Genomic DNA, 14061 nt, shown 5'->3' with positions numbered 1-14061 from the left:
TTCAAAGCTAGCCTGAGCTACAGTGAGACCTTCCCTTAAATAAATAAATAAATAAATAAATAAATAAATAAATAAATAAATAAAAAGGCTCATATCAGAAACGCATGGGCAGGACAAGGTCCAAACTGGGTAGTTTAGATAGCGGAGACATCTCAACCATGGAATCAAATCTATACATGTGTAGAACCAACCCCCATCCCCACCCCCACCCCCGCAATGAGGAAGGGACAGACCAAACCTTGATGCAAGGTCTCTTAGAATCCAAGTGGGAGGCCTATATTCTTACATTAACTATCACAAATAATTTTTGCTTACAGCTTTATAGTTTACAAAACAAATACACATTTCTAACTGATCTCCCCAACACACACAGGTGCACACTTTCTAGAAACTGTGATGCTGAGAACCCGCCTAAAGTCTAAGAACTAACTGGAAAAGTTGGGACAGAACTACAGGTTTTCCAATGCTAAATCTGTTGCTTCTTTAACAGACCCCACTACACCCGAGACTGCCAACTTCCCTACAGATCTGCTCTCTACACTCAAGAAAGCAAGAGGAATTCATGGCCCACGAAAAAGGGTTTCAAGCCACTGACCAGTTAGTCAAATGCCAGTTAGGAGAGCAAGACCAATATGAGGTCATGTAAACCAGGGTTCAGGGTTAGTTCCCATCACTCACTTGCTTTGTGACCCTAAGCAAATTAAGTACTACCCTTTGTGCGCCCTCTTTCCTCATTTATAAAAAAGGGATAGTAAACCCATCTTTCACAGGATGTCCAAAAGATCAGATGTTATCCTGGGGCTGGCAGGAGATAGACAAGAGTCCCTGCTGTGTGCATAGGTGACCAGGTAGAGAATCTCTCCAGGCATATGAATTTTCAGCTTATACTTGAAGGGCACCTCCTACTTACTAAGGACCCATTCTTGGGGCTCCCCCCCCCCACAATGCAGGGTTTTACTCACTATGCAGATCAGGCTGACCTCAATCTTGTGATCCTCCTGCTGCCTCTGCTGGGATTACAAGCATGTACTGCCATGTCCCGCTTGGGTTCTTACAACTTTCTCACTGTCCATCTAGCTGTTTGTTACAATGCGGGGATAGAACCCGGGCCTTATGCATACTAGGCAAGTTCCCTACCACTAAACTACACCTGCAGAGCCAACGTCTGCGTTTTCAGGGCTGAGAAACCAAGGCCTGGTGGCCAGGAGCTCCCAGAGGCCTGTGCTCTACTCTTGCCCTGGTTGGAATGAGACTGTTTCAGAGCTATTCCTTTGGATCTGGATGGTGGATATCGCTGAAGGAGGCGAGGATTCTCTCCCAGGATCTCAAAAGAACCACTGGAAACCATTTGCTTTGTGCTCTAGATGGATGCTGGGGGGATGGGGAGGTGAATTAGTAATCCTCTGACTTCAGCCAGGATTCCCTGATGACAAAGATCCTGCATGTGCTGTCTCACTATTCCCAAACAGCGATGATTCCACTCACTTTTTAAAAGCAAGAGGATATACACAGCTCCAGCTTGTTAGGAAAATATAACGCAGCATCATTCTCTACATGCTGCACTGCACTGCCTGGGAGTGACTAGTGAGTGAGAAGGCTGCGGAGAGAAAGTCAGCCTCACCCGCTGCAGCCGCTCTGCTGCAGCCGCTCTGCTCCGGGCTTGTGGGAGACTACCTGCTGCAGCCAGAGAGGAAGTGACTCAGCCAGGGGGAAGTGGGAGGGGTGCTCACAAAGGGCCTGCACAGCTCCCCCAATACATCCGCTGCCGCTGTCAGGCAGCCTTTCCTCAGCACAACTTGGTCCTGCTGAGCACTGCAGGCTGGGGACCAGAAGGGGCCTAAACACCTTGCTCTGAAGCCTGTCTGTCTCCTCCAGGAGGCAGGCTTTACAAATTAGCCCCACACCAGGAGACTGTGTGATCATTTCAAACCCTCAGGAGTCTCCAGCAGGCTCCACTAGAGGACCAAGGTGCCAGCGGGGTGGGCCTGGAACAATTTTAGAAGAAAAGCATAGGGCTGTGCCCAGGAGGCAAACAGGCACTCTATGCGGTTGGTTCCGCTGAGGAAAAGAGTGCAGCACTAGTCTCTGTGGATGCTGAGGGGGGCTGGCTGCTGCTGAGGGCAGGTTTCACCAGCAATCTCTCTTAGAAGCCACCAGAACGGGATCCAGGATACTGTGGCCAGTCCAGTCACCAACTGACCCCTCCTCCCTGCCTCCGGAAGCAGCTGATGTGACAACAAGTATCTGTCAGGGCGTGTGGGTGTCAGAGGAAGGGACAGTCTTAAGAGCTCTTTCTCCAGCTTTGCTGGCCCAGCATCTCCCATCAGAAAAGCAGCCAGGCACACTGGCTTGCAGACATGTGTGAGGGGCCTTGGTTCTCCAGGGGGCCTTGGGCCATGTGCAAGGGATATGGGAACAGTCGCTGACAGCTCTCCTGCTCTAGCTCACTGGCTAGAAAAGAAGCTCACAGCAAGGAAGGTCCTAGCATGTGACTCAGAGGCCCTTCAGCTCAAAATATCAGTTACAGCTTTGTGTGGCTGACTCAACCCAAGAACAGGCCTGCCACAGGGTCCCATATGGAGTTCAAGTATTGTCACCCCGAATATCGGAAATCAGGCAAAGAGAAGCAACAAGAGATCAAAGAAGGATGGCTAAGTCTGAGAGTCACCTTCCTGTCCACTGTAGGACCTGAACACTGCTTTCTGTGCTCACAGCCTTCTCACCTGGAGGAGAGGGGTGGCACTACCCCGGGAAGAATGCCCCCCAGAACTGCTTTCAGAGCCAACGTGCACAAGGGACCAAGTAAATGTCTAGCCCAGATTTTCAGAATGACTCAGGAAAGCCCAGGCTGAGCATGCATGCAGCAATTTCCCCCTTACACCACCTTTCAACAGTTTAAAACAAAACAAAAAACAAAACACTGCTATTACCCTGCAAGAACGGCACTCTGGATCAGAGCCAATAAACTACCTCTTTCAATCTGCCTCTATGAAAAGTTAAGTTAAATTTCACAACTTTGGGCTGAAGATGTAGCTTATTTGGTAGAGCACTTGCCTAGATTCCCGACACCACAGAAAACTAGGCATCGTGGCATATGCCTGTAATCCAGTAGTTAAGAGGTCGAGGCAGGAGACTCACAAGTTCTAGGTCAACTTAAGTGATTTCTAGACTAGCCTGGGCTTTATGAGACCCCATCAAAAAAACAAAACAAAAACTAAACCAACAACAACAACGAAAATCTAACTTCAATAGTGAACAACACATTTGGGTTTTCAAGTTTCATGAAATGCTCTTGCCTGTGTGGCCGCCTGCATGGTTAGAGACAGGTGCCTGCATGGTTAGAGACAGGTAGATGCCAGGCAGGCCCAGTCACTGCAGTGCCCCTCAGATAGGTAGGTATTCAGGGGGATGGGCCCATGTGCTCGGAACCAACAAAAGACTAAACCATGAACCACCACTCAGACACTAACGTGAGCACAAGTCTTGCTTGAGTATATACTGCTTGAGGGGTCTTCACTGCAGGCCATGGCCAAACTCAGTAGCTATTCAGAAAACCACATGCTGTGTATGAAACCAGAGCCAGCAAAAAGAAAACTCACATGCCTTGGGCAGAGTAATTCCAGTAGTTCTGGGGGTTTATTCTCTAGATATGTTCACAAAGATAAATTCACTTTGGGGCCTCTGCATTGTAGAAGAGAAAAGAAATAAGCTACACACATAAACAAATCAAAATACCCACAGAGTCAGACAGGAAGCAATCTAACCACCCACCAAGAAAAAAAAAATGCTTAACTATGTTCCAGCTCGACAGTGAAATACTATGCAGCCTTTAAGACTAAGTCCACACCAGCAGAGAAAAATGTCTCTAACACATTATCCCTCAAAAAGCAGACTGCAAGCCAGGCATGGTGGCACACACCTTTAATTCCAGCGCTTGAGAGGCAGAGGCAAGCAGATCTCTGAGTTCAAGGCCAGCCTGGTCAACAGAGTGACTTCCAGGACAGACAGGGCTACAGAGAAACCCTGCCTCAAAGAAACCAACCAACCAACCAAACTGCAATACTATATGTATACACAATCCTCCTTTGGTTAAAAGAATTAAAAACACCTTTGAATATGCACGGGGAATTTTAGAAGAATCCAAGGAGGGAAGGGGAACTTTTATATTTCTCATTTATATTCTTCTGCATTATTTGATTATTTACCTATAGAGTTATTATAATGATATTTTTTTCAAGACAGGGTTTCTCTATATAGCTCTGGCTGTCCTGGAACTCACTCTGTAGACCAGGCTGTCCTGATACTCAGAGATCCATCCTGCCTCAGCCTCCTGAGTACTGGGATGAAACGCATGTGCTACCACTGCTCAGCTATAATGATAATTTTTAAGAATCTGAAAATTTTGCTGAATTGATTGGAACTGTTAAGTGCAGTGATGGCATCCAATGAGGCTGGGCATCTTGTGACATGGTGGCAGGTGGCAGGTAAGGACCCCAGATGTGTGGAGCGGTAGGCAACGGGGTCCCAGGAGCTAAGGATAGAAGGGTGACGACCAATATTCCTGGTAAGTATAAGCTCCTTCAGACAGCTTGCAAACATGCCCTATGAGGAACTTCCTGCTTGCCACCTGGTAGCCACAGTAGACCACTAATGAAGGCAGTGGTGGGTCACCCCAGCCTAGGCCCGGAGCCTGACAATATGCCAAACACTAATGTTGTTGAATGGGTGTGGGTTCACGCGGGTCTGTGGGAAGAAGACATAGAAGACACTTTGAGGATGTCTCTAGCCTTTCCAGCTACAGGGGGACTCAGCCTCTCTTGGACTGAGACCCCTCTCTTAGCCAAGGGCATTTTTATTGCTCTCCAAATTTACACTTTTAGCAAGTTGATTTTCATATCCCAAAAATATCTTAACTGAGCTTGCAAAGGGACAATACCAAATGCAGATACTCGATTAAGGAATATCACAGTGTAACTGGATTTTTCCCAACCAAGTTCTGCACCGGCTTTGTACCCTGGGAAACACTCAGACAAGATTGACATAGGGGCAACAAGACAGACAAAAGGTAACAAAAGGTGGATTAAGGGTAGGTGCTAACACTCTGGATCCAGCTGAGGTGTAGCTCAGTGGGAATTCTCCCATCACACTAAGCTAAACTTGATACCACAGTAACCCGGTTCATCTTAATGCAGGGATGGTTGCTTCTTTTACAGGAGAGGACAGTGGGATCTGAATGACTTGCTCAAGGTCATTTAGCTAGCATGTGACAGAGCTGGGTTCTAAAGCCAGGTCTGATCACTGGCTAACATGGTTTAAAGTGTCCCTACCTACTTCCCACAGGGAGGAAAAAGAGGAACCTGTCTCCAGGCAGTGGCAGTTCCATTGGGGGCCTCTAAGCAAAGGAGGGACTCTAAGCTCTATGACTCCAAGATTCTGTGGACTAGGCTCCCTGGGGCTAGAGCCTGGCCAGGATGGAGAAGGGGTAGGATGGGTTCCAGAGTCACACAAGGATGGATGGAAAGTCCCAGCTCTATTCTCACTGGCTGTTAAACATAGGGCAGATTCCTTAATCCCTTCTGACCCCAGCCAAGCTGTTCAGTAAAGTAGAGACAAGCCCTGCCTTCAGAGGCCATACAGTGTCCAGGATACTCAACAGGGGATCTCTGGTGATTCGAAGCCTTTTGCTCTTTGATGACTTCGTTCCTATTACTTCAAGAGAAAACACAACCATTGCCCATGAGATGCACCCCTATTCCAAGATGCTGCCAGCACCAAACCCAATACAAAAGTGGCAGGACATTTTTGGCCCGACCTGGAAGGTGCCAGCCATGGTGTCCAAAGTCTCACAGAATGTTGGACCAAGTCTCCCCAAGAGTCAAGAAATCCTCTCCCTAAAAGCACTGCTATCCCTATAACACACCTCATCATACCAGCTGTGCCCACACACAAAGACAAGTAACTAGCAAGTCAATCCTGCTCTTCCCAATTCCCACTCCTATGCACTCTCGTCCTTCTGAACCCTCGGGCAGCAAACTTCTTAAAGGCTGAAGAGTCTATGTCTGTCCCTGCTGGGGGTAGGTGGCAGTCGGTATGCATATTTAGAGGGGACACCATCTCCAGTTTGCTACCTGTTTGTGCTTCCTGACAGCTGGGGTGTCCTTGAAGTCATCAGGCTTGTAGAGAGCTAAGCCCCAAGAATTCACATTCCCACCCACTGATCCCCACATCTGCCACAGGCAGGAGGGAGATGATCTGCTTTATCTGCTCACTCGGGCAGAGCATACTTACTGGGGTTTAGGAAGGCTTGGCACCTAGGAGGCTGAGAAAGGAAGGTGACAAGTTCAAGGCTGTTCTAAGTCTGAGGACAACCTGGGCTATTATGGAAGGACCCTGTCAAAGAAGAAGCAGAAGCAACTCTCTGAGGCGGTAGCCCTATCTAGGCCCACAGATACTTAGGGTGGGCTAAAGCACATGTATGAAGAAAGTCAGGATGGAGAAATGGCCTACTGGTTAAGAGCACTTACTGTTCTTCCAGAGGACCTCGGTCCAGGTCACAGGAGCCATATCCGGTAGCTCATAACCACCTGTAACTCGAGCTCCAGGAGGTCTGGCACCTTCTGACCTCCATAGACACATGCACTCAGTCAACATACACTCACACATACACCAACAACAAATAATTTGAAAGTCAGTCCAGATAAAAAGCCTGTTCAATCAGTTACACTCAAGATGGTACAGGATGTATCCTAGAATGACAGAATGCACCCCATCAATGAAACCATCTCTAAAACAGCAAGTCAACCCACCCATGCAATACTGCCGACCACCCCCCATTTTTTTCCCAGAAAGAATACAATAAAATTCAGTGCTCTCAGAACCCCTCAGGACAGTCCTGACAGCTCAATGGGCCACCGCTCTAGATCCTGTGAATTGCTTCAAGTCGTTCCCAGATCTATCTTTAGCATCGGGCAATGAAACTATCATTTATCAAGCATTTACTACCCAGTGCATGCTGAATACTAACCCTGCAACATCTATCTTAATCCTCCCAACTGCCCTTCTGGGGGAAGTAGTCCCACTTTTTCTTTTTACAATGCGAATTCTGGGCATAGAGAGATGATGTAGCCCCTAGTGGCTAGTAGGGCTGGGATTAGAACCAGTTTGAGCCTCTACAACCTACTGTCTTATCCATTAAAGGGACAAGAGTGAAAACATAGCACCCTCACAACTGGCCTTCTGGGAGGGAAGCCCTTCCTTCCAGCTGTTTAGGCAACCTGCAATCTCAGACAGAAAAGGGCATGTGTGCCAGGCCCTGCAAAGGGTTAGCCACCTAACACTGGTTGCAAATGGTGCCTCCTCAAGGCAGACCCATTATGCCTATAGCAACTCTCCTCTTGGAAAGGGTGGTGGTCTCTGACGAGGTCTCTGGCTCTTTCATCCTCTTCAGCCCTTCATCTCTCCTGAGCAGAGAAAGCTATCTAAAACATGGATCCAGTCATGTTACTCCCTGGCTAAACGCTTTTTACTAGCCTCTCACTGCACTGGGCATAAAGTCTCAAATTATCAATGAGAACTTCATTTCCTCATCAACTTCTTTTGCTTCCCTTTGTACTATGTCGGCTTCCAACCACTCTCCTGAGCAAGCTGAGGTTTCTGAATAAACTCTAATGTTCTGCTCTCTGCCTCTGTAATTCTCTCCATACAGCATCTTCCACTTTATTCTCTCCTGGCTAAGACCCCCTTCCTCTCCTTCTAGCCTGAACTCCAGTCAACACTGTCCACTCTTCCTAAGCACCCCTCCACTCCATGCTTCCAGGTCCCAGACTAAGCTAGCAGCGTCCCTTCCTGGGCCCCCCTCTGCATTCAGTTCCTGCTGCTTTTTTGTAGATCACATTACAACGATCTGCTTGCAGGTCAGTTCCCTCTAACTAGACAGTGAACCAGTTCAGATAAGAATCTCTTATCTGTGCTGTTCGTTAACTTCTTAACTCTCCATAACAATTCTTTTATCATTTCCGATGTTTTCCAAATGAGGACACTGAGACAAAGCGTCCAGGGTCACAAAAGCAGAAAGCTGCTGCACCAGAATTTGAACTTAGCGAGTATTGGGAATGGTGGCCCACACCTTTAATTCCAGAATTTAGGGAGTATGGCTCCAAAGCCTACCAATACTACACAGCACTTACCTCGGTAGGCAAGACCCTTTTGTTATGTGATGAATGAATGAATGAATGAATGAATGAATGAATGAATGAGGGCTATCTCCGGCAGATCTAGGTCTAATCTATAAACTGGCATCACAGTGTCATTAAGGAGGGCAGGAGGAACTCACAGCACCGTTTACAAATAAGGACTCTCTGGACCCGATGACGGTTTAGCTCTTCCTTATCTCATGCAAAACTACTCAGTCAAGAGGGAAAGGCGCCCAGCCCAGCATGACTACCCTCTTCAATGATTCTCCAAACCAGCAAAGCCAACCGGTTTCCTTCAGTGGCTTAAAACAGAGCAAAGTCTATCCTGCCACTGAAGGCGGCTGTCATCTCTTCCTTCCGCCAACAACCTGGGGGGTGGGGGTGGACAGAGAAGCCACCGGGAATCCGAAAGCTCCTACCACCCAATGCTGAAAGGTGGGGCCGAGCAGCGTAGGAATGGGCGGGCCTGACCAGGACGGCAGGTGAAACACTGACCACAGCAGGCTCTCCCACGGTGAAGACCGGCCCAACGTGGATCTGGCAAGCAGGTAGCTGTGACTCGCACCTGAACGCCGCCCAGGATGTGAGAATTCCCCGGCAGCGATGGTGTCGGTGCCAACGGGTGAGGGCTCCGGGAGGAAAGCCTTGGCTGGCTCTCCCTGGGGACTCGTCCTAACTTTCAAGTCACTCGCTAGGTCAGGAGAGAAGCATGGAGAGGCGGGGGGGTCTCTTCAGGGGAAAACTCAGCGTGGGTCCATCCAAAGCCGGCTATTTCAGCGACAGGCTGAGTGGGTCTGGGCAAGGCGGGCAGTGCCCACTCCCCGGGGTTGCGGCCAAGACCCAGGCTCCCGGCGGTCGCCGCCCCACCGCCGCCGCCGCCGCCGCCGGGAAAGACAGACCCCCGCCGACGGCGGCGGAGGGAACATTGGCCAGTGCCGTTTTTGTCGCGCTGGACAGCTTCGGGCTGTCACCGGGGTCCCCCCGCCACGGTCACCGAGGCCCGCCCCACCAGCATTCAGCCCCCACCCGGCTCCGCGTCCCAGGACCCCGGACTCACCTTTCCCGGGGGTTCAGCGCTGTTCGCCCATAGTCCGCAGCCCGGAGCCGGGGCTGCTCGGCACTCCGTCCCGGTGGCCGGGGGCCGGGCCGGGGGCGTGGGAGACACTCACCGCCGCCTCCCAGCGCAGCCGCCGGAGCCGCCGCCGCCGCCGCCTCCCTCCATGGCTGCGGCGCCGCCACCTGACAACGGAAGTGACGCATCGTCCCGCGGCCCCACTCCCCGCCCCCTCGCCTGAGTCTGGGGTTGGGGCGCCATCTTGAGGACGGGCGGAAGCCTTCAGGCAGGAGGCCCAGATAAGATCGCCGATTGGTTCTGGGTGGAGTCTGGGTAGGAATCTGTAAAACGACTGGACAGTCAAGGGGCGGTACTTACCTCTAATCTACATCTACGGGGGCTGGAACGGAGGCGCCGCCCAGCCTCGCCTCTGCAGAACCTTGCTAACCCTAGTCTCGCTTTGCTGGGGTTGGGGACGTCTGTAGTGGCTGCAAGAATCGCCAACTCTACTGCATTCATTAGAAAAGCGGCATTTCCTTGATCCTCGTGTCTCGGCTTCTGGAGATAAAGCGCTTAGGTTGGGTTCAAGAGAAGACAGCAATTGCTGTCGCTACGCTCACAATTCATTTCACTTTAGGCTCTTTAGAAGCCCCGAGGATGGCCAAGTTCACCCTGGACATCCCTAGAGTCTTGTTCAGGGAGATTACAGTGAAGAGTTCCAGTGATCGATCCCAACCGGTTATCTACCTCACTCCCTCCTGCCACAGTTTCCGTCCCTTTCTCCTCCTCCAGCAACCACGCCCTCCATGAATCAGCTTCTTGCACCAGCAGATGAGCCCTTTAAAGGGATTGCATCAGTCTGGTGACTCACTGGGGGCCCTCGGAAAGCCTGGCTTCCCTCCACTGCCATGTAGAAGCAGCCAGAAGGGCTCGGTGGCAGCAATACCAGCAGCCATAGTCCCATTCCTTTGTCTCGGAGCTAACGGGTGCTAGACGACTCAGTTTTTTCCTCCCCTCTCCCGGATCATTCTGTATCCACGAGTAGACACACATAGCCACGCCTATGCACTGCTAGAGGTAAGCGTGCATTTGTCCTCTCACAAGGTATTGCCGGGACATGAAGGCTGGTCTTAATGGAAGTCTAGCTGTCCCAGCCAATATTCCTTTCTTAGTTCCTTTGAATGCTTGGTGGATAAGGCTGAATAACAACAGTAATCAGAGCAGCTCCCAAGGTCGTTTCCTCCCCCCCCCCCCCCCCGTAGCTTTGCACCTTTTCTGGAACAAACGGTAGCCCAGGCTGGCCTCAAACTCATAAAGATCCGCCTGCCTCTGCCTCCCAAGTGCTGCTGGGATTAAAGGCTTGTACCACCATCGCCTGGCCCAAGGTCGTTTCTTATGCAAAGTGAAGCACTTTAGAGACCTGCTCGCAGTTGCAGAAGCTTGTGCTAGGAGGGGAGTGACCTTTGCTATGACACTCAGCCAACAATGGTTGGGTTGTGGTTTGAAGAAAGTTTGGTGGATTCCAAAAAGGTGAGAGTTTGAATCGCTGTTGTATCACTTACAAGCTAGGTAACTAAGTGCAAACGGAGATAACCATCTCTGTGAGGACCCAATAAATTTCAGATCAGCCCATCACACCCTATAAATGCCCACTGATCTCAGTCAGGGAGCCTCTGTGAGGCGCGTGACCCAAAGGCAGGCATCCAGAAGCCAGGTCCACTCTGCTCTTCTCCCTGACAAGGGGAAGACTGACAGGAATGGGTTTTGGCTTTTCCAGATTATCAGTAAGGTGAACGCTGGGTGCCGACACCACCGTCCCTCCCCACTCCCTGTACACCCTCAGCCGACTTGAAATAGAGGATTTCTAACAAAGCAGAGGAGGGAAGGGGGATAAGGAATAGAAACTAAATGTGCCAGCCAGAGATTTAAAAAAAAACTGTCATCAGGACACCAACTCCAGGATCTCTGGGACATACATGTGTGGTGACAGTTTCCTGCTGGCTCGTCTACTCCAGTTCCCTGGCAGATGGTGCTGCCACAACACAGGGACACCTGTCATAACAGTTCAGAATGGCTTCTTGACGAGGTACAGGCAGATTGGACTGTCGCAGGAGGAGGGGAGAAGACCTCAGCCCCAGGAGCTTCTTCAGGCTTCAGAACCCCAGCTCTCCTTAGTGGCTGGTTCCAAGCCCTGAGTATGGCAAGGTTTGGTGTTTTTTGGTTTTGCCTTTTTTGGTACTTAGGACTGAACCTATGGCCTCTTCTATGGTATATAGATACTTCACCACTGAGCTTTATCTCCAGTGCTTTTGTTTTTGAGACAGAGTCTCAGTAAGTTGCTCCACGCTGGCCCCTCCATTCAGTCTATGGTACTAACTGGCCTTGAATTTGTATCCTGCCTTAATCTGCCCATCCGCCTGGATTATAGGCCCGCACCACCAGATCCAGTGGCGTCACAGTAAAGTCAAGGCCAGCTTGCTACACTATGCTACGTGAGACCGTGTGTTAAAAACAAACACAAAATTTTATGGACTCTGGTACTAGCCGGCCTGATTTCAAATCCCCATTCTGTTGTTCACCTTGAGCACATCATTTTGTACATCTGTCTGATGAGGCTGAGGCTGCTGATTCACAGGGTGAGACTGCAGCTCTGTCCCTGTGGAGCTCACCAAGCTCCCAACACAGGGCATAACAGCCGTGACTACTTCTGACCACCATTCTGCAGCACTGATTTAACCTGCCCACAGGCTGGGGAAAGAGTCTCCTCCCTCTCGGAGCCTATTTCTCCAGCCATGACATAATGGAGTGGGCCCATGGTTCTTAGCCTTCCCACCTTTCAAGACTTTTAACTGTTCTTACCTCCAAAGGTCATTTTATCCTTTTCATTAATAACACCTTTCCTCCTGCCCCCACCCCAACTTTGGGGACAGGGTCTTACTATGTATCTCTGGCCTAGAACTCACTGTATAGGCAGACCAGGCTGGCCTTGAACTCAAAATCCACCTGCCTCTGCCTCTGAGCACTAGGACCAAAGGCTTGCCACACACACACACACACACACACACACACACACACACACACCCGCTGGGCACTTACACAGCCTTATCTCACCGCCATTAAGTGGGTGGTCAGAGCTAGCTAGTGAGCATGCCCACCTTGCTGTTGGTATAATTCTACCCCCTTGCAGAGTCCAAGCTGCTTTCATCACTCTTCACATACTGTACTGTATCTCTAGGGCCTTCTGGAACATTCATGAAAACTTCAAGGGCCCTGGTTATCCCTGTTGGCCCTTCAGCCAGGGTTGCCCGACTAGAGCTCACTGGACTGGTTTAAGTCCCATCTGCTGAGCCACGCCAAGAGGTGGCAATATCAATGTCCCCTGTATGTCTCGGGCGTGAGCCAACACGTAAGCTACATGCCCATCTAGCTCTCGGAGCTTCAGTGGGCTACTCCCTACATACAGCAGCCCCCTCAAACTCTCCCTCCCCTCCCCCACATATTCTAAGAATGAGAGATGGATATGAACAAAGCTGCTTGAGCATTCACAGTTCTTGGGGGTTCTGCCATCACTGAGCCCCCCCCCCACACACACACACACACTTTGGCTGCAGGAAGGATGGATGTGAAAGCTTGAGCAAATGTCATGGCATTCTAGACCCCAATGCCATCTTGAAACACACAGCCATCTTTTCCTTGGTGTTCCTGGGTCCCTCTTGTTCACAACTAGGTCACTCCCCATTTGTTACCTCAGGGAATAGAAGATACAACAGAATGCAGAGACTATTTTTAGTTTCTGAATTCCAAAAGCCCAGCCTTCAAGTAGGAATGGAAAGAATTTCTATGGAGAAACAAGTGAATGTGGGAACCTGAGACTAGGGTGTGTGTGTGTGTGTGTGTGTGTGTGTGTGTGTGTGTGTGTGTGTAGAGACAGATAGACAGACGAGGGGAGGGAGAATGAGCAAGCAGCTGGGACTCAGGAGCTGCTCAGAGACAGGAGCTGGCTCACTGCCCTCTGTGAGGCAACAAGACTCTCCAGAGAGATGTAACTCTGGAGCTGTAGGCTGCATTTGACCTAACTGATCTAAGATCCAAGAACTTCTTGGGTCTAACAGGACCTGAGAAAAGCAGAGAAGAACCTGACACCTAAGCTGGCTGCAGTGGTGTACTCCTGTGATACCAGAACTTGGGAGGTGGAAGCAGGAAGACCAAGAGTTCAAGGCCAGGCTAGTACACTTGAGATCCTATCTCAAAAAACAAACAAAAACCTAACAGTGCTGGGTATAGTGGATCTTATCTTTAATCCCAGCACTTCAGAGGCAGAAGCTGTGAGTTAGAGGTCGGTCTGATCCAAGTGAATGCCAGTTCAGCCAGGGCTACAAAGAGAAACTCTTGTCTTTGAAAGAAAGGAGCCAGGCAGACTCCAAGGGTAGATCTCTTGAGTTGAGGCCAGCCTGGTCTGCAGAGCAAGTTCCAAGACAGCCAGGGCTACACAAACGGTCTCGAAAAACAAAAACATAACAAAGAAAAAAAAATTCCGTGCTGGAGAGAAGGCTCAGCAGTTAAGGTTGTCCTTACACAGGACCCAGATTCCGTGCCAGTGCCTACACGATGGGATCACAACTGTCCATGATTCCAGTTCCAGGGTAGCCAATGACTTCTTCTGACCTCCGAGGACACCAGTTATACACATGGTGCCTGTACATACATGTAGGCAGAACACTCAAACATACATGATGCACGCCTTTGATCTCAGCACTCAAGGGGCAGAGACAGGTAGAGTTGAAGTCTGAGGCCAGCCTGGTCTACATGTCAAGT

The 14061-nt window shown here is 50.1% G+C and overlaps 1 protein-coding gene across 2 annotated transcripts in view; it reads right to left on the bottom strand.

Moving 5' to 3' along the window:
• The window catches only part of Stk40 (serine/threonine kinase 40), a 37009-nt gene extending 27560 nt beyond the window's left edge, over positions 1-9449 (bottom strand). For both annotated transcript variants that reach the window (XM_037202930.1, XM_028885442.2), the window contains exon 1: positions 9250-9449. The gene's annotated coding sequence lies outside the window, so the exon portion shown is untranslated. The remainder of the gene's footprint in view (positions 1-9249) is intronic.
• Between the last annotated feature and the right edge of the window lie 4612 nt (positions 9450-14061).

Source organism: Peromyscus leucopus, chromosome 2 (assembly GCF_004664715.2).
Source record: "Peromyscus leucopus breed LL Stock chromosome 2, UCI_PerLeu_2.1, whole genome shotgun sequence".
NCBI lineage: Eukaryota > Metazoa > Chordata > Mammalia > Rodentia > Cricetidae > Peromyscus > Peromyscus leucopus.
Note: the sequence above shows the minus strand (reverse complement) of the source record. Positions and strands in the feature narration are given on the sequence as shown.